At 44.8% G+C, this 24903-nt stretch overlaps 1 protein-coding gene across 3 annotated transcripts in view; it reads right to left on the reverse strand.

Annotated features, from left to right (window-relative positions):
- Positions 1-22824, reverse strand: part of SPATS2L (spermatogenesis associated serine rich 2 like) — a 96278-nt gene extending 73454 nt beyond the window's left edge. For all 3 annotated transcript variants that reach the window (XM_068137939.1, XM_068137938.1, XM_068137937.1), the window contains exon 1: positions 22703-22824. The gene's annotated coding sequence lies outside the window, so the exon portion shown is untranslated. The remainder of the gene's footprint in view (positions 1-22702) is intronic.
- Between the last annotated feature and the right edge of the window lie 2079 nt (positions 22825-24903).

Genomic DNA, 24903 nt, shown 5'->3' on the forward strand with positions numbered 1-24903 from the left:
CACGGCCATGAAAGCACAAGCAATTACCTAAGCCTTGTTCTCAACCACCTTCCTGACCACATACAATTCTCTCAGCTAAAACAAACTTGTTTTTAAGACTAACATGTATTTTAAACTCAAACCAGCCAGCACACATTGGGATGTGCAGAAAGGTAAACCACAGAGATGCAAACTGCTCTATCCATTAATGCAAGAGAGCTGTAGGTGAAGTGCTGATAACTCACCAGTTACTAATCAAATCCCTCTGAGCAGCACCAGTGCAGTTTCAGTGTGGTCATTTACCAATAATCAATATTATTCTCTCAAGAACATTAACTCAGCTAAAACAAAGGCAAGCCCAGAGAGTGAAACCGGTGCTTTGCCCATAGTACAAGACCTTTGCCTATGTACATGCAAACTGCAGGAGATTCTCCCCAAAATTAAAGACCTGTAACCACAAGGGCAGCTGAGTGCCTGTTCATGTCCATACACTGATGAATGAAAACCTGATTTCCTCATTTCATTGAGCAACAGAAGAGTTTCGTACTCTCTTCCACAGCTGTAAGGAAAAGGCAGCCATCAACTGGCCTACAATTTAACCACGCATGCCAGAAAGTAATTACTTCTTCCTAGTTACTAGTTCAGCGAGTTGCACACTGGTCCTTGTTTGCTTTGAACTAAGATTTGTTCAGCAGTCTCACACCTAACTCTAGGAGTAAGACATCATTTCTGATCATACTGACTGCCAAAATTAGCTCTTAATTGCATGTGAAACAGCCAGGTGCTCCCTGAACTTCACCTAGCAAAAGCTCCCACAACAAAAGCTCATAGATTAGGTCCTGAAGTCCACTGCAGTCTGAACATACATTTCTGCATGGCTTGGTGAGTCACAGTTACATTCAAAATCAAAGGAATGAATGGAGGAGTTTAAAATGTGATGCTTCAGTGAAGAAATACAAGTACTTACACATGTCATAGTGTTAAAGAGCACTTTGGGGTGTTGGGCATATCGGGCACAAATCCATGAGATCAACAGAGGGGCTGGAAACCTCAGGAGGGAAGCATAGTCCCAGTGCCATGCCTTTGGCCAGAATACCGTAACCAAGAGCTCAAGAAGGGGCTGTACTGTGGCCCTGCCAGCACTTTGTTCTTCAGGGTGAACAAGGGCAAGACTTGGCTCTTTATTCCCTCCAAAAGGACACACAGGAGGGCTGAGAATAAAGCCGACACTGTGCACCCCTTTTTAGTCCAGTGAGCACATGAACTGAGACCAAGACAGCACCATTCCTGACAGTAACTGCACTTCTTATACCAAGATGTGGACACTTAACTCATTCCGGTAATGTCCCCAGTCTACGGATGGCACTGTCAGGGTTCAAACAGGGTGGGGGAAATCAGATCATGGACATCAGTGTATTAAGCCACCTTACTTTAGGTACAGTGATTCTACTTTTTGCTGCACAATACAACACCTGCTAAACCCCATTTTTTAAATCATCTTCAATTCAAATTGGGAGAGATTCCTCCCTAATTTCAGCAGAAAAGTAAAATCTGAAAAAATCAAATGGAAACAGTTCTTACAGGGTATCTCTCCATAATTTGATCACCATCCTAACTCACCATTTATCCTTACTCACTGTTCCACAGCATATTATCAAAAAGCTCTGACATATTTATGCAGGAAAACACAACTCAAGGGAGGAGAAATAAAATCAAGTCTAAGGGCATAACACTTAAAAAGAAGTTCATTTGACTTATGTATTATCAGGGAAAATACTCTTGCTTAATGTCTGCAAACATTTAAGGACCTTTCATCATGAAGGGAAATTCCAATTCTTAATTGTCAAACAAAAAAAGACCCTGAAATAGAAAAGCATGATGTGACTCTACAGAAAAGAATATTGACTCCCAAAACAGTGTCCCATATGGATCTGTAGCAAACCTCTAGCTGATGAAGGCCACGTGCATGGAGACAACATGAAACACCCAAATTTCAGCAGAAGCCACAAGATCCTGCCTACAGTCACCTGCATACAAGCATAAAGATCTTGCAGGGCTAAATACCCACCTGGAATACTGAGTCCACTTCTGGTGTCCCCATCATAAGGAGGACACAGAGCTGCTGGAGAAAGTCCAGAGGAGGACCAGAAAGATGATCCAAGGACTGGAGCACCTCTGTTATGGGGATTGACTGAGGGAGCTGGGGTTGAGAGGAGAGAACTCTGGGGGAACTTTCTAGCTGCTTTCCAATACCTGAAGGTAACCTGCAGGAAGGCTGCAGAGGGACTTTTCTTAAGGGTGTCTAGAGACAGGATAGTGGGGAATGGTTTTAAGCTGAGAGAGAGTAGGTTTAGACTAGATCTGAGGAAGGAGATCTTCAGTATGAGGGTGATAAGACTTTGGAATAGGTTGCCCAGAGTGGTTGTGGATGCCCCTTCTCTTGGGATGCTCAAAGCCAGAAGACATGAGGCCTTGAGCAGCCAAGTCTAGTTGAGAGGCATCCCTGCCCATGGCAACAAGGTTGGAGTAGATGATCTCTGAAGACACTTCCAACCTGAGCCATTCTATGATTCTGCTGACAAGCTCTACAAAAGACTACCATAAGAAGAGTGGAAGACTTCAGTCCTGCTAACTTGCAGGGTCCAATGCTCTCTTTGAACTCTAACGTTTCCACCTGTCATTTCTACATTTAATGTTAAGAACAGTTTGAGTTTTGCTTTGCAGGGAGGGATTTTATTTTTTCCTCATGGAAATTAAAAGCTAGGTTTATTGCTGGAATCAGAAGCATGTCAAGCTGGGATGAATGCTGGTAACACAAGGATACAGTGGACTGTGGCTAGTTTTCACTCCAGGATATTTCTCTGGTGAAGCCACTCATTTAGAGAAGCAAGTTGACAGAAGGCATGAAATCTTCTATCACACAACTGAGTGCAAAGGCCATTTAGAAACTGGTACACACACAAAAAAGTAAGATTTTGGTGAGGTTTTTGGCACTTTGGTTTTTTGGACCTTTTTTGATGTTTTTATTTTGGCCTACCTAGTGAACCAACCATATTATCCTAATTTCCAATGCAGTTATTTAACACGTGGAAAGCAAGCCTCCACATCTTTGACACTTGGCCAAAGCTAAAAACATTTAGTCTCAGCCTTATACTCAAAGCAGACTGCAAGCTCTGAGGCAAAGTTAATAACAGGTGTTCCTTGCCTGTCACTGCTACACTTCAGAACAGTTGCAAGATCCCTGTTTTGCATCTCAGTATCCAGACAATTTAAACACCATCCTCCAAGGCTAAACTCCACCTGCCTTCACAACACTGCAGTCACCGACTCCAGCCAGGGAACAGAGCATTAAGGATACTTAGCAGGATCCAGCCTTTAGAGGACAGTACATGTTGATATTTACAATGTGCCTTTCTTAGTACAACAAAAGACTCAATTATAGAGCAGCATAAGCTCCTTGACTAAAACCATCCTCATCTGATATTTGCTAAAGATTTTATAGGAGAAAAAAAATCATAAAAAAAAAAAAAATGTGTTGAGTCCAGGACTGGGAAACAACCAAATAAAGCCTCCAGGACTGGACCAGCATTCATTCTGTGCCAGAATTCTGTCCAGAAACACAAGTAGAGTAATAGTATCTCAGCAGGGCAAAGGAGAGGATCTATGTTCAACACTGGTCCAGAAGGGAATTACAGTAAATGAAGAACAGCTGCAGCAGGGAAGAAAACCTGCAAATGTTGTATGGTCTTGTCAAAGAGAAAAATCATCTGTGAAGGCTCTCATAGCAGAGAGTGAGCAATGCAACCAGACATACAACTGGCACCACTTCAGTTTCAGCCAGCACAAAATAGCATGGTTTAAAAAACAAACCAGCTCTGAAGTTTACTATGATCTGTGTGTCTTAAAGACTAGAATATCCAGTCCTGCTAGCCTACCAAGCTCTTCCTGCTTCTGTGGGAACTTTGGTGTGAGCTAGAGCACCAACAAACGCCTCAGACTGTTTATAGGTAAACTTTGTAAAACAAGTCCACATGCAGACTCTAAGCACCTTCATTCTCCTAGCAGTGATCTGTCATTATTTCAGTCTAATACTCTTCCTAACAAAGCCTGTCAACATCCTCCTCCCAAAGCATAAAGTACTTAATCAAATTCCTACTGACAGAACTGGAGCTGGAATGGACCTGTGACAGATGTGCATGAGCCATACAACACTGGGAACACAACACCACACAGTGAAAACACCTAGAATCTCACCAGATGAGAAATCTTCTGGAAGTCCACTGTTAGAAGAACTGGACCTACTGGAAACCCAAAACAGTTAGAAGACTAATGTGGTTAATCAAGAGAAACCAGGAGTTAATGCCTCCAAAGAAAAGTCCTCCAAAGTCTAGAGAGAGTCCCAGGGGGCTGGGCAGTTCACCCCAATAGATGGTAATCTGTTATTCTATTCCATTTCCTTGTATTCCTCTATTTAAGGGAATGCACAGATAGATACCTTTTCCCTTCTCTCTCTGGCTTGGGAAGAGCACACACCTTATGGTTCATGGGGCAGATGGCTTTCTGGCTGGCAGGGAATTTCCAGCTACACCACTGGGCCTGGTGAAGCAGTGGTAGGTCTGAGTTCAGGGGCCAGGGGGGCAGTTTTGGCATGCTCCTGGGGCTGCTGAGGCTGAGGGGGGTGGAGGTTTCTGGAAGGTTTTGTCCTGGTAGGACCAGGTGAAGAACCGAGCCTAGGTTGTGAACATATTCCTTCTACCTGTGTGTGGCACTTTAATGCTGGGTGCCTCCTGTTGCTGCCAGATGTGTCCTGAGTGTCCAGCCTAGTGGGTGGACACAGGAAATGGCATATTTCATACCCATTCATCCTGCACCCTATAGATCTATCTACAAAGTCATTCAGTTCCTCCTTCTTCCCTCTCTGCTCCCATGGGAGATGCTCCCTATCAGGAAACAGTGGGGGAGTATCTCAAGGCCTCTTAGGCCTGGCTAGGCCTAATGCCAGGAGGAGAAGGTGGGGGCAGTCTCAGACCTAGCCAGCCTGACACTAGCCTAGAAGTAGGGGGGGAAGAAAGAGCCCTAGGGAGTTTGGGTGCGGAGAAGAGAAGAATTGGGAGGCTTTTTTAGGTGTGCTGTAAGCAACTCTGTATGCTTTGGGTCTATTTTGTCACTATGCTTGTAGTTTTCTGTAAAGCACTGATTGCTTTTCCATTCAAACTTTCCATCACTTCCGCAATCCATTTGTGTGAGTGTCATTCTTTTGCCCCAGTCAGGGGCAAGAAAGGATCTGCCTGGCCTCAAACCAGGACACTGTGGCATGTATTTGCAAATAGAATTTCAATTTAAACATCCAATCAATGTGGAGCATTTTTATCTTACTCTTTGGGACAGGGTAAAAGTCTTTTCTGTCATAGAATCATAGAATTGTTAGGGTTGGAAGGGACCCCAAGGATGATCTAGTTCCAACCCGCTGCCATGGGCAGAGACACCTCACGCTACATCAGGTTGCTCAGAGCCACATCCACCCTGGCCTTAAAAACTTCCAGGTAGCTTCCACCACCTCCCTGGGCAACCTGTTCCAGTGTCTCACCACCCTCATGGCTTTTTGCCCTGGGCAGCTCATGGCTCGAAACCAGGACAACTGGGTTGCAGGTCCCACTAAAGCACTAACTCTCTGACAATGACCTTAAGGCAACACTTAGAAGCTCTACTTCCTACAAGAATTGCTATCTACTTCCTACACTTTCCACACTTCTGACAGATGGGGATAGTGTTTTTTGTTTTTCCACAGCTGGAAATGTTTTACTCAGATGTGTTTATTTATCCTCCATCTCCATTTATTTTATTTTTCTCCATTTTCACAGACAGTAAAAAGGTTTCTATAACTAACTCTAGGTACATTGTTAACGATTTAAGAGAGTTCTCTATTCACCAAGAAACTCATCCTCAATATGAGGGTGGTGGAACACTGGAACAGGTTGCCCGGGGAGGTAGTTGAGGCCCCTTCCCTGGAGATATTCAAAGTGAGGCTCAAGGAGACCCTGGGCAGCCTGATCTAGTTGGGGATGTCCCTGCTGACTGCAGGAAGGTTGGACTAGATGACCTTTGGAGATCCCTTCCAGCCTGGACCATTCTGCGATTCTATGTTTCAAACCAAGCCTTGTTTTATCAATTAACTTCATGAAAGGAAACTTACACTCATTTCTAACCTATCAATAGAAGGGCTGTTTTAGAGTTCTCTCTTTCACCCTGAAGATGCTAAAAAACAAAAAAAATTAAAAAAATTCTTCCATGGACCAAGTTTGACAACAGAACATCTAGACAGGCACCTCAGTGTCTGTATACTTTGTCAAGATTAGCTAACCAGATTTAAGATGAGAATTTTAACGTAAGCCCCCATGCCACAATTACTCCACTAAAAGGCAGGAAAGGAATTCTGAAGCGACATGTCAAAAAAAATTACATGAGACCCTGAGCCAAATGATTATGACAGCTCTTCATTATCTTCATGACTAAAGCAAATATTCTCTAACACATTCCAAGCTACTCTTTGTGCTCTTTTCCCTGCCCTGAACTGAGGATGAACATAAAGTGTATCTGAAAAGTCAGTATCCCAGCTGGAATTAGCAAGACTGCCTGACAACCCAAGCCATTATTTTTCACTCCTTGCTTCTAGTCAGGGTTCCAGCTTCTGACCTTAATAAGTTTGTGCAGAATCCTAGAGGTAGTCCAGTATACTGAAAAAAACATACTTAAAATACAAAGCCTTTGTGAGTAGCCAAGTGGAGTACTTAATGCAGAAAATGATCAGTGAAGCAGCTGCAGAAGATTTACCATTCTGTTTTGTTTGGATCTGTACAGCAGCCTAACCCATAAAGAGAAACCAGGTTAAGGGGGTTTCTTGTACATTTGCTTTATTTGAGAGTTGTGGGAAACCTGGTAACCAAGCAACACCACAAAGTTGGAAAGAGCCAGTTAAGACAATTGCTGATACCCTGAAGAGCCAGGATACAATAAGTGTCTAGAGGAGCTGCAGAATCTCCAGATTTGGTGATTCATTAGGATCTTCCCTATGAAGACAGGCTGCAAAAGCTAGGGCTGTTCAGCCTGGAGAACAGAAAGCTCTGGGGAGACCTTATAGCAGCCTTTCAGTACCTGAAGGGGGCCTACAAGAAAGATGGAGAGGGACTGTTTACAAGGGTTTGTAGTGATAGGATGAGGGGAAATGGATTGAAGCTTGAAGAAGGCAGATTTAGACCGGAGATTAGGAAGAAATTCTTTACACTGAGGGTGGTGAGACACAGGAACAGGTTGCCCAGGGAGATCATGGATGTTCCCTCCCTGGAGGTGTTCAAGGCCAGGTTGGATGAAGCCTTGAGCACCCTTGTCTAGTGGAAGCTGTCCCTGCCCATGGCAGAGGGGTTGGAACTAGATGATCAAAGTCCCTTCCAACCCAAACTAATTTGTGAATCTTCAGGGGCCACAAGATCCTAAAACTAAAAAGGTTCTGCACATTGGCACTCCATACCTCTGTATGAAAACTGCCTCCCTCTAAATTGAATTCTGCTGCCACTTAGGAGTCCACTGTGAGTTTTACTCATCATTTTTCCACACTGAAAGGTCAAGTTTGTCATGAAAACTTCCTCTTAATGAGGCTGAGGTACTCATAAATACCATGTCTCAAACAGTGTAAGTGTTAGAAAGTCAAAAGTAGCCTCCAGAGATTTACTAGAAAATTCACTGCGGACCCATGTAAATTTGACTGTTAGTTCACACAGAACATAACTTAATAATTAATTCTAAAAAGATGATCACAGAAGCATAACTAAAATTAGGAAAAAAATTATCACAGTGTCATTTTGTGGGCAAAAACTACCCTGCCACTCGTCCCTGGCACATCAGAACAATTAAGCATTTTACAGCTGCTAGGATTAATGACAGCTGAAATACCTCATTTTAAATTCAAGTGCAATCACTATTTTCAATCTGGCACACCCTCCATGAGGTATCTACAGCCTCTCAACAGGGCAAATGCTTCTGAAGGGAGTGATACTTCATGTTTTGGACACGTAAGTGAAAGAAATAGTGTCTTCACTCTGTTAAATATTTTTATTCAGCACTTTAAAAAACAATTTTTAAAACTGCTTCACTGGAAACTGGCCAAGGTAATCCCCACACACAAGAAGGGTGAGATGGAGGAACCTGGAAACTCCAGGCCTGTCAGACTGACCTCAGTGCCAGGCAAGATTATGGAGCAGATCATCTTGGGGGCAATCACAACGCACCTGAAGGATGGCCAAGGGATCAGGCCCAGCCAGCATGGATTTAGGAAGGGCAGGTCCTGTCTGACCAACCTGATCTCCTTCTATGATCAGGTGACCCGTCTGGTGGATGTGGGGAAGACTATGGATGTAGTCTACCTGGACTTCAGCAAGGCCTTTGACACTGTGCCCCACAGCAAACTCCTGGCCAAGCTGTCAGCCCATGGCTTGGACAGCAGCACTCTGTGCTGGGTTAGGAACTGGCTGGAGGGCCGAGCCCAGAGACGAGCTCAGAGAGTGGTGGTGAATGGTGACACTGCCAGCTGGCAGCCAGTCACTAGTGGTGTCCCCCAGGGATCAGTGCTGGGCCCCATCCTGTTTAATATCTTCACTGATGATCTGGATGAGGGGATTGAGACAGTCATCAGTAAATTTGCAGATGACACCAAGTTGGGAGCAGGTGTTGATCTGTTGAGAGGGTAGAAGGGCTCTCCAGAAAGACCTTGACCATCTGGACAGATGAGCAGACTCCAACATGATGGCATTCAACAAGTCCAAGGGCCAGGTGCTGCACTTTGGCCACAATAACCCCATGCAGAGCTACAGGCTGGGGTCAGAGCGGCTGGAGAGCTCCCAAACAGAAAGGGACCTGGGGGTACCAATTGACAGCTGGCTGAACATGAGCCAGCAGTGTGCCCAGGTGGCCAAGAAGGCCAATGGCATCCTGGCCTGCATCAGGAACAGTGTGGCCAGCAGGAGCAGGGAAGTCATTGTGCCTCTGTACTCAGCACTGGTTAGGTCACACCTTGAATACCGTGTCCAGCTCTGGGCCCCTCAATTCAAGAAGGACATTGAGACTCTTGAACGTGTCCAGTGAAGGGCAACGAGGCTGGTGAGAGGCCTCGAGCACAAGCCCTATGAGGAGAGGCTGAGGAAGCTGGGGTTGTTTAGCCTGGAGAAGAGGAGGCTCAGGGGTGACCTCATTGCCCTCTACAACTACCTGAAGGGTGATTGTAGCCTAGAGGGGGTTGGTCTCTTCTCCCAGGCAACCAGCACCAGAACAAGAGGACACAGTCTCAAGCTGTGCCAGGGGAAGTTTAGGCTCATGGTGAAGAGAAAGTTCTTCACTGAGAGAGTTGTTAGCCATTGGAATGTGCTGCCCAGGGAGGTGGTGGAGTCACCATCACTGGAGGGATTCAAGAGGGGATTAGACGTGGCACCTGGTGACATGGTCTAGTTGTCATGAGGTGTTGGGTGACAAGTTGGAGTTGATGGTCATTGAGGTATTTTCCAACCTTGTTGATTCTATGATTCTATTCAAACTGAAAACCAGATCTTTTCTTCATAACAAAGCAAATGTATATATTTTTGTATACACATTTCAAGATAATCATAATCTGAGAAACAATAGTATGGAAATAATGCTTTTCTTAAAAACTAACATTTTTTGTGTATCCAAATAAACAGTAGGCAGAGAAAATACGTCTCAGTGCACAGGCTATTAACTGAGTAAGGGATTAGCCATATCCTGGGCTGCATCAAAAGAAGCCTGGCAGGCTGGTCAAGGGAGGCAATTCCACCCCTCTACTCTGCTCTTGGAAGACCCCACCTGGAGTATTGCATCCAGCTCTGATGCCCTCAAGACAAGACAGACATCAATCTGTTGGAGAGAGTGCAGAGGAGGGCCACAAAGATGGTCAGAAGGCTGGGGGACCTCTCCTATGAGGACAGGTTGAGAGATGGGGCTGTTCAGCCCAGAAAAGAGAAGGCTCATGGGAGTCTTTTCAGCAGCCTTTCAGTACCTGAAAACAGCCTAAAGCTAGGGAAGAACGTTTTATGAAAGCCTGTGGTGATGGGACATGGGACAATGGTTTTAAATTAGAGCTATGATTTTAAGCTAGGGTAGATTGGTCTAGGGAAGTGTCCCTGCACATGGCAGGGGAGTTGGAACTAGATGATCTCTAAGGTTCATCCAACTCAAGCCATTCTGTGATTATTTCAGGGGACAAGGGTATCTGCTGAATCTATTTGTGTGATAGATAATGCATCAGGACTGCAAATGCTGAGTTTACGCTGCAGTTCAGCAGATAGCATTACAGTGGCTTAACTTCAGAGGTGAGGCAGCAACATCAGTACCCAAAGCAACACAGCATGGCTATAGCAGACGTGCTTAACACACTAGGTATACAAATGCTGTGAGCTCTAGCTCCTACATTAAAAAGCTCAATCCTGAGGAAAAAAGTTTACAACTTTTCCTGATACTGATACCCAGTTGACTACTATTACAGTCTGATACTGGGTAACGCACCCATACTGGGTTTTACAGTGCATTACCCGGTATCAGAGACTACAATAATTGACACTTAAAATCACCAAAAAGCCTCAACTAGGGATCACATCTAAAGATGTCCCCTTCCAGTTACACTGGGACACAGACAAAGGAGCTTCTGGGAACTTGGTCTACTGCCACCCTAGCCGTGGTTGTGAAAAAAGGCCACCCCATGAAAGTGAAAAGCAGAACTTTTCATCAACACCAAGTCATGCCATAATGACAGCCTTGAGTCTGCCTTTGTAATAACCTATGTAGAGAGGAAGCCCAGGGAAGATGACAGCATCTCCTGGGAACCTGTACTGGAAAGTAGCCCAGCAGAAGGATGTACACTCGGCATGACCTATTGGAGCAAGTCCTGCATCCTGCTCAGAGCAACCACTCTGCCCTGGGTCCAGTACTGCCATGGCAATAGGATCCTCAAATCTAATTCCTTCTCTCTTCATCCTAGTTGGCCTGATCTCTGGAAAGGAGCAGGACTAAGAACACCCAGCCAGCTATCATCTAAGCAGTGTCAGATTATTCTTTCTGGTGTTCCTACAGGAGCTGGACATGACCATGAAGCATGTTTTATAGTTTAGATCTCCTGGGGTGACACATATTCCTTCTCATATGGAGCTCCAACTCTTATTTCTCTCAATTTAGAATGGAATTATTGTACATAAACCAAGAATGGGATAATACTGAAATAAATAAATATTTACCAATGTAAACAGCTAGCCTCTTGTGAAGTTTTAATAGGAAGGAGGAGCAAAATGACCCAGGGAATCTTAGAATCCATCATGAGTATAAATGAGATCTCATTTCCATGTGGTATTTCACATCAAAAGAAAGCAGGCAAAGCTCTCAAGAGCCCTGAGAGAGAAGGTTCCAGAAACACCAACTTGTATGTCAAAGCAGCCTTTTCATGGGAATGACATACAAATAACACAACAATGCCCTAACTTGTGAAGCAACTTTCTCACACTGGAGTTTACTTTTAAATGATGTAAAATACTTTAGCCTGGGCTTCAGCTGAAATTCTTGTGTCAGCTTTTCACTTACAAAGAAATTTGTCTAGAATAAAGAAAAACCAGAGCAAGGTTTACTTCTAATGAGTTTGTATAAAAGTGAGTGCTGGTGCCAATCAGGAATGCCTTTGGTGAACTCAAGATGCAAACTCTGCAGCTGTGCTAAATGAAATCAGTCAGCCTCAGTTCATTGGTGTAGCACCTTCTGTATGGAGCATTAATTCCCAATTTCTGTCTGTATTCACTGCTGACACCAAGCCTTAGCAACTGACCTAGGACTTGACACCTCTGCTCCAAGCGCCTTTGAGACATCAAGAGTAAAGTTTGTTCCAGTAATATCCACTCACCCACAAGATTCTGTATTCTGTGGTTCCCTAAAAGTTGTAACAGGTTGCATTTAATGACAAAGTTGCACTGAAAACATTATGTGCCCGCAAGGCAGCCAAGATACCATCTCTACCCAACCTTTGCTTTGTGACCTATCAGACTTCTGTGTGGCTCAGCTTTGCAAATTCACAGTACATTGATCTTATTTAACCTTCCATTTTATTTCCTAAGATTTTTGCTGAAGTACAATAGCAGAACATAAATATGGCTACAAATAAACTTTTCTTGCTTTCAGAGTCTCCTGGCCTTCACGGTATACACTCTGCGCACATCACTGAAGAAAATTCAACTCAGCATCGTCCTTTTAACTCTCATCCTCATTATGAGCAACTGAAGCTTTCAGGTGCCAGCAGATACCCCACCTGCAGATTTCAAACATGCAAACTGCCTGACCATCTCGATTCACTTTCATCACTAATATGCACAACATGAAAATTTATCTCAGGCACATCTCTTCTCTAGTGAGTTACTGAAGTCCATGAACATGAGCAGCCACAGGAGCGATACTTGGTGCATGTTCAGAACTGTAAGAGCCAGCCATTAAGAGCAGAATTACAGAGTTAAAAAATAAAGCGTGAAATACTTACACCTTTTCACATCTTGTATACAATGAAATGCCTCATTTAATACCAATCATACTAACAGTGAGCTATCAGTACTCAAGCCAGCCCTGAAAATCCACTGCTGTCTTTCCTCAGTTATTCCCTGCCAGCAGTATCTGATTAGGGAGCTGACATAACTAAAGAGCTATGAGATCCATTGGATTGGAAATGGTACGTTAGGTGCATGCTGCTATGCACAAAGAACTGACTGGAGGCATGACATGATTTCCAGGAATGAGCTTAGAAGGAAAAGGGAAAGGAAAAAAGCAGACTCTTAAAATCTTTATTGCGGTTCCTATTTGAGCAGGAAATTCTCTGAGTATTGTATGCTTTAATTATATCTTCTGTAGTGAGAAAATAAAGTTAGGTTAAAAGAAATACAGTTTTTAAAACAAATTTTAAGGCACTACATATACTTTCTGTAAGTCTCTTTCCTCCTGCCAGGTTGGTCTTGACACAGGATCAAGCTGTGGGAAGGTAAATCTGGCAGAATCTTTCAAGAAGCAAGGAGCAATGTTTTGAAACTGGAGCAGGGCAGATTTACATTGGACATTAGGAGGAAGTTCTTCACAATGAGAGTGGTGGAATACTGGAACAGATTGTCCATGGATGTGGTTGAGGCCCCATCCCTGAAGACATTCAAGATCAGACTCAATACAGCCCTGAGCAGCCTGATCTAATTAGAGGTGTCCCTGCTGAGTGTAGGGGGATTGGACAGGATGACCTTTGAGGGTCCCTTCCAACACAGTGCAATCCGTGAATCTGTCAAAAAGGTAAATCTGTCATGTAAGAAAGGATACAGACTCAGAGCAAAGTAACTCAAGCTATCTTCACTTCTGTATGTATGGCATAAACATCTTATTGGCTTCCTTGCATTGTGCATACTGAAACTCTTACACAGCAGAGTTCAGATCATGCTGAGTAAGAACGGCTGATAGATTTCCATCCCATCACTGCCATTTGGCTGCTTTTAGATGTTCCTTTTAACTACTCACAGTTTGTGTATTGTGTGTGTGTGGTTTTGTGTTGGGTTTTTTAGGAGGGTAAGCAGGGTGATTCGTGTTTGTTGGGTTGTTTTGGTTTTGAAACTTTTATCTATGGAGAGGAACCTTTCTAGATTAGGATTAACACAGAGAGTTAATAATTTACAGAATTCATCTACTGTTCAAGGGCCTGTGTAGCCTTACATTTTCCATTTCAATTAACAGAAGATTCCTTCCCAAAGCTCTTTTCCATAACCAGTACTGTCATCTGAAAATGACCAGAAATGTAGTGCACATCATCCCCTGAGCTCCCTCCCAGAAAAATCCTGAACTAGCAAAAGGCAAAAGCCTTTTGTGGACTCTGGTACCAAATTTGTTTAAAGACAAAGTCCAAAAAACCAGCACACTCAGCAGGAGCCATCCCACACCCGCCTAGCTGCCTTCCAGCACCAGTTCCAGCAGCTCCCCAAGCCTACTAGGACTGCAGGAGGAATGCTGCTCTGTTAGAGCCCAGCTCCCAAACCCACCTGTCTGAGCACCTTCACCACACTCCCAGCTCACAGTCCAAGATTCCAAAAAGAGGTGTCCTTGGCCCTTGCTATCATGCTGGTGGACCATTTTCCTCTCCTAAACCACTTCTGGAGACCTGGACTCTGACTTCCCAGGCAGCTCAGTGCAGCTGCAGAATCTGGCAGGCTGAGTTCGGCCCAGGACAAGGAATGTTTAATACCAGGCTGAGCAGCTCTCCAGAAGGAAGATGATTATCTTATTCACTGAAAATAGTAAATGATAGTTCAAAGGTGTGATATTCAGTTTAATTAATGATTGCATTTACATTGCTTCACCCCTTCAATATGATGCAACAATAGTTGCCATTTCATTGCAGTTTAATAGACCTTGCAATTGCACGAAGATCCCTCTGCCATTTAACAAGCCCCTTGCTAAACTTAATAAATCTGGTTTTGCTCTTTGGCAGTTCTCATTAAAATGCCCTGGAAGGTACCACCACTTGCCTATGCTCCGATGTTCACAGGACATGGCTGTACACAATTCCAATTAAAACTTTCTTCACTCGGCAGCTCTGAAAATCCAACACCCAGAAGCCAATAACAAGTTTCTGACCCTTCCTCACCTATAGGATAACGTGAAGAGCAATCAGGGTTGTGTACAGTGTCACTTCAGGGAATCACATGTCAAAATGCTAACATAAGAACCCCAGCTCATCCCATCAGTGCGGAGAAGGACAACCCATCATTCTCTGACAAGTGATGGGAGTGCAGTGGGTCAATCTACACACGCAACCATCTGTTGCCAGCCTAGGCAACAGCAGAGTGACTTTCCAGACTGTCAAATGCCTGCCCTTGTTCAGAACATCCTTGGTTTCCAACACTTGCTCTCTTTACTACAAAACAAAACACAACACTTCACATCATGGAGTATCATTCATCCAAAATCCCTCTGTAGACTGTGAGCCCTCTCACAGAACTGCCACAAGATTCAGCATTAAGCACTACAGAAGCACAGGACTTTGAGTAAAAGGCATCATGCTACTGCAGCTCAAGCCATATTCTTGGGTAAGGACAGAGAACCAAACTCCAACTTGCATCAAAAGTACTGCAAGACACATGTAGAGCTCCAAGAGGACTTTAGTTGGAAATATCCCTTCTCCAGAAACTAAGCTGCAGAGGATGCATGAAAGACTTGTGGCCCTCATAACAGGAAAAAATTGTGAGGATACAGGCCATGCTGTGATGCAGACCCAAGAATATACAGGTTCACAGATTGCATTAGGTTGGAAGAGACCCTCAAAGGTCCCTTTGTCCAACCTCCCTGCAGTCAACAGGGACACCCTTAGAAGTATCTTGTATCAAAAAGCCCAGTAACCTTAACATAATAAAACAACTGCACAACTATGCAAAAAGGAGAATACAAATATTAGGAAGATCATAAGGCAAGCCAGTGATTTTACACCCATATCACAGAAGTGATGTTGAGGATTTCCTGTCTTTAGCATGTGCCAGAAAAATGATGACATTTTCCACAGCCTCCTTTGACACAAAGATAAACATTAGAGCGTCAGGGTTCTTCCAATGTAAAGCTGACTGTAAAGCTCAAGGTTCCTCCAACACATCACTGTCTGGATATTTATTTTACTTCTTTTAGGCTAAAGTAATAATTCCTACATTAAAAAAAAAAGGCAGCATGGCTAGCACAATCAATTCTACACCAACCACATTCTCCAGCCTTCTGCAAAACCTTCCCATCCACCAGCAATTCAGTAAGGGATCAGCATAGGTAGATCAATGAGGCACAAGAGCATGGATATTAAAGACAGGTGTGTAGACTTAGCAGCAAATAATAAAGGGGAACTGTTGTACTGAGTCACAAGGAAGCAATGGTAATGTGCCAAACTGTACTTGTGGATTTCAGTGAGCATAAGCCCCAAGAGAAGCTGGCTCTACATTGGTAACATGAACTGTTGCAAGCTCACAATTTCCATCAGATCTTTAAACAAATGGCCAAACCCAAGGAAAACCGTAGGGGCCAGTGAAGGCCAGAACTTGCATTACCATCAGACAGAAAAGATGTTCCCTGTAATGATCCCCTCCCCGCCTCATTTCACAGGCTTCCATCCCCACTTGATTATCTAAACAGGCACAGTCAAACACTTGGTGCTTTCTGGCTGCCAGAGCTCCTTCTAGACCCCAAGATTGTCCTCAACCTTCTCCCCCCACCAAGGCTCCTTCCAATCACCATCTCCTGCTCTCTTCTACAAGCCTCTACACATTCTTCTTGCACACCAGCTGCTCTGCTTCATCTGTATTTGCCTCACACTGCAGGCCTCTTCTGGGCACTGTTGACAGATACACCTCTTGTCCTACCCATGCTACAGCTCTGTGCTTCGAGAAGTGATTCTGCCACTCCGTTCTGGTGAGGCCTCACCTGGAGTACTGTGTTCATCTATGGGGCCCCCAGCACAAGAGAGACACAGACAGGCTGGAGCAGGTCCACAGAAGGGCCGCTAACATAATTACAGGGCTGGAACACCTCTCCTATGGGAACAGGCTGAAAGAATTGGGGCTGTTCAGCCTGGAGAAGAGAAAGCTCCAGGAAGACCTTAGAGCTCCATTTCAATATTTGAAGGAGACCTACAGGAAGGCTGGGGAGGGACTGTTGCTTGCAGCGATAGGACGTGTGGCAATAATTTGGAACTGGAGGAGGGCAGATTTAGGCAGAACATAAGGAAGTTCTTTACAATGAGGATGGTGAAATACTGGAACAGGTTGCCCAGAGATGTGGTGAGGCCCCATCCCATTGACATTCAAGATCAGACTCAATGCAGCCCTGGGCAGCCTGATGTAGTTAAAGGTGTTCCTTCTGACTGCAGGGAAATTGGACAAGGTGACCTTTGAGGATTCCTTCCAACCCAATGCAATCTGCGAATACTTTCTGTTCCTCTTTTGTTGTTTCAGGCCTGGCTGCCCCTCTGTTAGCCAGATGATCCAATCCTTTCTGGCTTCCACTGTGTTTGTACACAATGTAATTTGGCTGTTGCAACGGAAGAAACCCTCAAGTTTTTGGAGAATATTAATGAGAAATAGGTTTCCTTCCTTCACTCTAGTAACAAAGCAGCTGTAGTACATGGGAAACTTCTGGAGCTGCAGGAACAGATGGGGAAGCCTCTTTTCATGTGATGAGTGCAGTACAAGCAGTCTCTCTCAACACCATCCCTCTCAAACTCCAGAACAAGGAGCACAAGCTCTGATCCTAAAACCAAAGAACTTCAAGCCAGCAGCTTAAATCAGCCACTCAAAACAATTTCTAGCCAGTACTAACATTTCATTCAGACTGAGTTCTAAAGTCCACTAAACCAAACTCAGCACAGTATTACTGTGCAGGAATTCCCTCCATCAACACAGAAAGGAGAAGTCCCATGGTGATGATATTTTGGCACTTGTAGGCTTTTCCACTGATAGTATAAGCCACAGACTCTGAAGATATTCCCACTCAGAAGTACCACCACACCCAAACTGCACATGAAAGGTTTTCACTGCATTTATTTCTACACACAGAAGTTTACACACTACTGTAATTTAAAAGTGGATAGTTAAAATGCAGTGCAGAAGTGGAAGCCAAACCCTGGATATGTGTAGGACAGGACATACTGAAAGTTAGTTTTCCAGAGAGATAAGAATGTAATTCACTCTGAAAAATAACATTTGAGTTAGTGCTTGAGCTTAGCCATCCAAAGCCCAAATACTCCTTCTTGGCAGCTGTACCTAAACCAGCAAGAAAGCCTCAAGTCCCAGTCTGGCATCCCATTAGCTGTCAGCATGCATCAGTCAGTAGCAGGAATAAAATCCATGTGCCATGGACAGCTTCAGCATTGAACCTTCAGGGCAAGCTCTGCCCAGGTTTCTAATAAAAATCAGGCAGGACCCTGAAAAGCTCCATCATTCAGCAATGGCTCAGAGCACAAACACTATCTTTTGGTGCTGTTCCATGCAACATTCAGTTAAACACCATAAATCCTGATGTGGATTTTGCATAAGCTTGGGACAACAAACCTGCCCTGAACATGAGGTGTTTGTTTTGAAATGCTGCCAGGCAGGTTGGCCATACCAGCTCATAAGGATGACTGCACAATCCAGTGAGACTGTGCAGCCAACAATTGTGGTAGCAGATTCTTTAATGCTAACCCAAAACACTCAACTTTTGAGAACAGTCACCTCCAGAGAAATCATTGCCACAGCCCACTTGGCCCCACACAGCACCAACAGGTAACCCTGCTCAACACCACTCAAAACATAAGACAGAATCAGCCCTCTTAGAAGCACAGTCCATGGAAACACCAGGGTTAAGTTACCACCCAAAACCAAACAAACAGAAATAGAACAGACCTTCCATCAATGAACATCACATAAAACTGCTGCCATTTACACAGGCCAAAATCTGTCCCCACCTCTGGAGATCAGCATTCACAAGTATTGGTATTCACAAGCAGGTGTTGAGACTTCTTTGCCCTTTGAACACTCTACTTTTTCAGCACTTGGGAGATTAGATTCACCAGTAATTTAAACACTGGACACAGTACACAGCCATAGGCATTTTTTTTCAGCCAGCAAACCACTAGAAAGAACACTGAAAGGCTATTTTGAAGGCAAATCACCTTCCTTTTCTTGATTGGCCACTTGGAAAATTGGTGTCTGTTCCACAAAAGATAGAAAGAACCTTTTGACTGAGGAACAGAACTCAGAGCATTGCAGATTCATTTATACCTCATGGTTTTTGAGGCAACTGTATAGCTTCAATTAAGAGCAAAGCGAAAAAAGACTAGGCTTGGAAAAGGTTATGCCACAGCCTTTGCCTACTATGTATAAGCACAGCATATTTTTAGATGAGTCTCTTTTGCATTACAAAAAGATGGGCAGCTATTCCATGTTGGTTTTGTTTTATGAGAGAAGCATAAAACACATGCAGAATTTTGACTTTTTTCCCAACCCCCTAATTAGGTAGGGTCTGCAGCACTATATTTGCCTTGTCTGAACAGAAAATCATCAGAAGCCTTTCCGGTACAAGATCTATCAAGAGAAATTGCACTGGGATAATAAATTGAAAGCATTATCACTTCAGCAACTGAGTAAATTTGCCATCACCCATGAAAGCTATGGTGGCCCATTCAGCAGAAAGATATTTTTCTGTATTCAGAAAACAGCATGCAACTCTCTAATTTTGAGGTCTGGTTTTGAAGTCTGTCTCTGAAGTCCCACACAGAAAAGGGTTGACAATGTCTGCTGACAGCTTCTCAGAAGTAAGAAATGTTTTACTTTTCCACCTGCCCCAGACACATTTTCAGTTCTTAGGTCTCACACATAAATGCACACACCCCCAAAACAGGATTTACTTTCATTACAGATTTCTGAACAAGCTTCACGTGGACACACTTTCAGCAAGAAAAACAGGGGGTGGCTACTGAAAAAAACAGATTTCTTTTAATCCATACCCAGAACTAGGGAGTTACTTCACTTCCATTCAGAAAAAAAAAGAGTCCCAGCGGTCAGGCTTGCCCTCTTCACCCCAAGGACTGTGAAAGTCAACAGTCAAATATATCAGTTTTCACTCTCCAACTTCTTGCTGCATCCTAGAATTTATATAACTTGTACTCCCACAACCTCTCCTGAAGTCAAGCCATGTATTTTGCATACATTGATTAAGGTGCCAGCTGGATTTAGCTCTTCTGACTGCACTATCAAATTACATCAGGCAAGGAGCTGGTCTTTGTCCTGTTACAAGACAGCACTACTGAGGCCATAGTTGTTGCTGCAGGCATCATCTGCAATGATGCTTTCAGATATGCATCAGAAGTAAAAGTCCTGCCATGCCAAATAGTGCCCCAAGGTTGCTGCACACCCCACCATCCCATGCTCTGCAAAACACAAGCTTGGAGTCCTCCGGGCTGCAATGAGAATCTTGCAAATGCAGAGGAGAGGCAAAACAATGCTGCACCACTCAGAAACAAACAAGGCAGAGACATGAACTGCACAGCCCTCTGCTTATCTCAGTAAAGTTCAGTACCAAATTCTTTGATATAATGCTGCTATGGAAAGTTGATTTCAAACAGCTATTAGCAGGTAAAGGTTCTCTGTCTGGAAAAAAAAAAAAGGCACTTTGCTACCACAGTTAACTATTTCTTCACTGTTCATTTTTGTACACGAAGGAAAAAACGGTGAGAAAGCTGGTAAAGCATCTGAGCAGGGAAGAAAAGGCAGGAGGAAGAAGAGAGAAACTGAAACCAGAAAAATGTGGAGGATGAAGGACACAGCACAAGCCCTAAGTAGAGTCACATTTCCCCAGAGTAACACAGACAGTAAAATCCTTAATATTAACTACAAGTTAAACTACAAGTAACAGTTAACTGCAAGGTGTTTTTCCTCCCTTGAACTTTGTGCAAAACTTCACTGCCCTTGGGTCTTCTGCCCCATAACTGTTATATAGATTTATTTTTATCCTCTGATGCATAGCAAAAAGTGGATTTTGACCTTTCTATGTTGTAAAGTGTCACACCAGACAGGCCTGAGAAAATGGTTGAGAACTTTTTTTTTGTAGCCTGCATCACCAGAATTATTCAACAGTGCTCAAAGATCTCAAAGACATGGGCCCTGAAAATACAAGAGGCACTACGTGTGGCTGTAAAGGAACACAAATGCAACAGCCCAGGTTAATTAATACCAAATACAGGTTGCCTACAACTGCTGAGAGGCACAGCTTTTGGTATGTCCATTATTCAGAGTAAAACTCAAAGAAAGCATAAAACATATCACAGGCCATTGGAATCTGGTTGTGCTTTGCCTTAAGAAGAAGCCAGAAGCAACAGGAGTTCTGGTGTTTCCTCACAACTTGGGAAATGGGGGAAAAGTGTCCTGACATAGTCTTGCTTCCACTTGTTTGAGCAAGACAAACTAGATAAGAAAAGCTGATCTAGATTCAGAATCAAACCTCACTCAACACTGAATGTACTTAGAGATGTTTGTGTTCAATTTTCAGGCTCATTACTCTATGCCAGAACAAACCAATAACTCTTCAGCACATGTTCCTCCTCAGACATCCACCTGGGCATGAAGAGTATGAAAATAAGACCCTTCACTTAAGGATAAGTCTGAGAACATTTTTAAGAGTACTTACTTTACTTCATTCTTAACAACACCACTTCCTTACACAGTAGATTTCCCAGAGTGGTGACCTTACCTCCTCACATGTTTATACAGCACCTGACACAGTACAAGCCTTATCTCAACTGGTGTCTCCTTACATTTAACAGATCCTGCTGTTCCCGTAAGGGGCCAAACTCCGATAACACAATTAGTGAGAGAACACCCACAGCTCAGCAGCAGCATTCAGCTCTAGCAGGTCCTGATGGTACCTGACAAAATCCATCAGCCTGTTCTGACCTGGAAATCACTCTGCATTTGCACGGTTTGACCGAGTTCATGGAAACAATTGTGGCAAGGGCACAGTGTCCTGCTCACAGCAGCCGAAAGACTCTAGTTAGTGGCATTCAACAGGTTCCCACCTAGGATTTCTTTCATGTCCAGAGCAAATAAGGTCCTAGTTAACCTCAGCATTTCTCCCCCTTCTGTTCAGAAAGCTTTGAGCTCACCTTCCTCAGATAACACATTTTGGAAAATATGACTACATCAGGGCCTCAAAGAAAGAAAGATGTTTTACATATATACTGGCAATTCAAAAGTTAACAGAAAAGAATTCCCATGGGAGCTCATCAGTTGCCTTGAAGCACATTTTCAAGCTGTAATCAACCAAACCAATCCAGGGGAATGTGACCCGGAATGAAACAGAGGTATTTTCTGGGGTGCCTCTTAGCTCTCCCGAAGAAAACAAATCTGGCAAAACAAGTGATTCACATCTCGGGATGATGAGGCTGAGGGTAGGGAGCAGCTCACACTACTCGTTTACAGCTCAACAAAGGAAGCACTGCATTCTGAGAGAGAATAAAGAAATATTGCCAGCTGCTTATCAACGAATTCCACACCTAATGAGCACATTTTTCACGCACAGTAAAGAAGACTACGCACATTAAAACCAGGAAATCAAAAGCCAAGCGCCAAACCCCTGACACCTCAGAGGTCTGTTGCGGATAACACCACCTCTCCCACGGGTGGGTTTGCGCAGGGCCAGCAGTTGGGCACGGCTCCTTCCTGCATGGCCCGCGGGATGGCAGCGCTGGCCGCAGCAGTCCCCAGCCCGTCCGGGCGTCAGGCCGCGTTTCGGGAGCCAACGAACCGCGGGCTCCCCTCGGGGCCGGTTAATCATTGACGGCTAAGGCTGCTACCCAACGGCCCTCCGCCACGCAGCGCAGCCCGCTCTCGGCTCCGCTGGTGCCCTAGGGCTGGCCGAGCGGTGGCAGGGGAGGAGTCGCTGCCAGAGCCGGTCCCGGAGCACGCCGGGTGCGGCTCGAGGGGCCGGGGCCGGTCCCAACTGCAGTCCCCGCTCCGCCAGAAGGGGCCCGCTGGTCTCCAGGTCTCGGCGCCGAGACCCAAAGCGTTTGAGCAGCGGGCGGGGTACCGCGGGCTCCGCGGCAACCGGCCCCTCTCAACAGTAAACTCCTGGTCCAGCCTGGGACAGAGCGGTGCCTTACCTGGTGGGACGCTGCGAGGCCGGGACGCCGCGGCGGCGGCCGGGCAAAAGCTGCGTGCGGCGGGACGCGGCAGAGGCCGGGGGTAGGCGGCGGCGGCCCGGGACGCGGCAGCGGCCGGGCGGCGGCTGGGAGGAGGAGACTGGAGCTGCGTCGCGGCTGTGGCACCGCCGCCCCGCGCGGGACACGCCTCGCGCCCCGCCCCAGACCCGCCCCCGGCAACGGGCGCCGCGCGCCCCGGCCCGCGGCGGACGCGGAGCTGTCGGCAGCGGGGCGAGGAAGCCGCCCGAGGTAGAGCCCCGGCAGCACCACGGGTGTGGTGCGCTTCCCGCTGCCGGAGGAGAAGGGCTCGGTGAGTCGGCGAGCGGTATCGTGGTCCCACAGCGGGTCTCTGTTTCGTGCCTGCCCTTCTGGCCGCGTACAAATGAACCCTGTGAGGCGAGAAGACGCCAGGAGCCTGGTGTAGAGACCTTCCATAACTTATTACTGAGCAACAGGAAACTGGCTCCATAAACTACTGAAGCTCTCCATCTGTGAATGCTCGTTCCAGCTAAACTACCAAGACATGGAAGCTTTCCTCAAGCTTTTCAGTAATCAGTGTTTTCAAATCCCTCCTAGGAGCTGCAAAGAAAATAGATTGTCAGGGCTGTTGCAGGAGACTGGGCAAGATGATCTTTGAGGGTCCCTGGCAACCTGATGCATTCTGTGATTCTGTGTTAACACAAAGCTAAAGGAGCAGTAAATAGCTATCCACTTAATTTCAGACACTGGAAGTGCGATGGCACACATGGAGCTATCAAAAACAGACCAAATTTTTCATAAACAACTGTAATAGGGATTTACTGTCAGTGCTGGTGTCTTACACCACCAGCAGCACTTCCTTTAACACAAACACATATCAGTTCCCATGCTTATTAGCAACCTAAGCTAGAAGTACTGGAAAACCAGCATTTCCTCTCAAAAACATCACGTACCTCTTCCTGCCAACACAAAGGAGACTTCTTGGTCATAATGCACCGCTACTCAAACTCCTTACCTCAGCCAGAAAACTAACTTAGTATACCTTCAAACACAGCTCAGAGGCAGAACTCAGTCCTTATTACTTTCTGCCAAGAATTCCCAAACTGCAAAATAGAAAATAATTCAGGGTGAGATTTACAACAAGGATGTATCCACCCTCCAAACCAGGCAGAGCTGGCAGACAGGTGGGCTGGCAGAGAACTACCTTGCTGTGAGACCATGCTGTTCTCTGGGGTGGTGGTGTCCAAGCAAACCTGAGTGGGTAGCTTCTATTCTCTTCAGTTGCAGTGTCCTCACAGAGTGAGTATCTGTGAATGGATTCAGCCACTTGCTGCAGAAAGCTGGGCAAGGATTAGATACTCAAGAGTTATGGTGAGGCCACAGGTTCAGAATCAACATTTCATTTGGAATGATGTTTTCAGAACTACTCACGTCTTCAGTAAATGTTGGTTTATTTTAAACAGCATAACTTGGAACAACCTGGCTTGCAACTGTGTTTCTAGAGTGCTTTTTAAAACATTGCTGACATGTCTCTGCACCCTGAGCTGTATGCATTTTGCCTGGGAGTTTTGGGAATGATTCTGAAGCTCAAGGGAAGGGTGCATTATATTCATAAAAGAAGGGTGCCGCTGACCTTTCAGCACAAGAGAATAGATGTGAATCACAGACCCAAGACTCATCTAAAGGAACACTGTGGAAACACAGGGGATGAAAGGCTCCAAATGCTTTACAAATTGTATCTGGATGGGAGAGAGCAGAGAGAAAGAGAATGTGGGAAAAAGAAGAATGAAAAAGGATCCTGCTGTTTAGCTCATGCATAAACTGTATGTGCTCAGCCAAAGGTCACTCCTTTTATTTACTCATTAATTTCAATGGCAGTAGATGGTATATGAAGAGCAATCTAAAAATAAGAACCACCAGAAATAGCTTAGGTTTTTGTCTGACAGTGTAGCAGGAGGAAAAACCTGAGCTGCAGCTTTACTCCCTAGCTTTAGACTTTCATAAAAGCAGTTAATTAACATGACCTGTAAGTCTGTTTAGAAAAGTTAAACAAAAAATAAGTGCTCTACTTTTTATGTATTTCCCAATAAAGTTTTTCCTGTGTACTCTGAAATTAATTCCTGAGTTGTTTTCTCTTGCATCACTGTTGGTGAGAAATGGTGCATATGGACATTTTTTGAGGC

This window comes from Melanerpes formicivorus, unplaced genomic scaffold (genome assembly GCF_026170545.1).
Source record: "Melanerpes formicivorus ecotype bairdi unplaced genomic scaffold, bMelFor1.0.p_v2 SCAF_5, whole genome shotgun sequence".
Classification (NCBI taxonomy): domain Eukaryota; kingdom Metazoa; phylum Chordata; class Aves; order Piciformes; family Picidae; genus Melanerpes; species Melanerpes formicivorus.